Here is a 1398-nt window from a genome sequence, read left to right as displayed (position 1 = left end):
TTCTGCCAGAGCCTAACAAATACAGAGGTATAAGCTTGCAGCCATCAGGGTCCCCAGTAAAGGAGCTAGAGAAAGTACTGAAGAATCTTACGTGGTTTGGAAGCCCAGAGGAAGAACAGCAATGTCAACCCCCCAACCTCCCAGGGACTAAACCAGAAAATACACATGGAGGGATCCATGGCTCCAGCCACACATGTAGCAGAGGATGGCCTTGCCAGGCATCAGTGGGAGAAGAGGCCGTTGGTCCTGTGAAGGCTTGATGCCAGGGCAGGAGGTAGAAAAGGGGTGGGTTAGTAGGTAAGATTTTAACAAATATATAACTATAGAAATGTATGTAAATATATATAGAATATATGTATCTAAACTTTTGGTATTACCTTATTATGATTTCCTTCTCTGTAATCAAATATTATGACAGTTGGTGGGTTGGGGAACACTCTCATAGAGACAAGAGGATGGGTCTTTCTCCATCTGTTAGGGAAATCAGGACAGAAATTCAACTAGTGTAAGGAACATGGAGGCAGGAACTGAGGCAGAAAGCAGGAATGAATCCAGCTTGGTGATCATTCCAAAGGACTAGATCCCCTAACATCAACCATTAACCAAGACAATACTCCACAGACGTGCCTAAGAACAATCTTATGCAGACATTTTTCCATTCAAACTTATTTTTCATCCTAGGTATATTTAGATGTATTTCAAGGTGACAAATATCACCAGACTTGGTATAAACAAGAAATATGAACTTTCCTGACCCTATAAATTCTACAGTAAAAAAATCATTTATGCATTTGTATTCTGTCAAGATCTTTCCGAATGACTTTGTAATATGATTCATGTCACTCTTTTCTTGAAGAGAATGTCAAATATTTGACACATGAACTTTTCTTTTTCCTTACAAAGTGTTCATTTTCTTAACATGCTTCTATTCTTTTCTAAAAGTAGACCTCCTGCAGGTTCATATTTATGTATAATCAATATAGGTTATGATTTGGGAGAATCACTCATTCAGACCTTAGACATGATGTCATATTTTATTTGAAATTTAATTCCCATGGGAATATTACTTGCTGTGATTTTTCACTAAGTTAAAGCAAAGGGTGGCCTATAATTTTGTCTATTCAAAACACTATATAATTTAAATTATGGTCTACACAGGATTGAATAACAAAGAAATGTGAAATTGTCTTCAATCTTCTTATTGAATTTTCCAATTATTCTAATGATGTTATAAATTAATACTCACAAGTTAAGAAATCCTTATTTTTATATTATAAATACTCAAAGTAAATATGACATGATAACTGAACATAGAAATGGCTACCTTTTTACTTACCTGATTAGTGTTTTTCTGCATTGCATTCTTAGATGGAATTACCGATACTGAACACTTTATAT

This window comes from Micromys minutus (assembly GCF_963924665.1).
Source record: "Micromys minutus genome assembly, chromosome: 5".
NCBI lineage: Eukaryota > Metazoa > Chordata > Mammalia > Rodentia > Muridae > Micromys > Micromys minutus.
Note: the sequence above shows the minus strand (reverse complement) of the source record.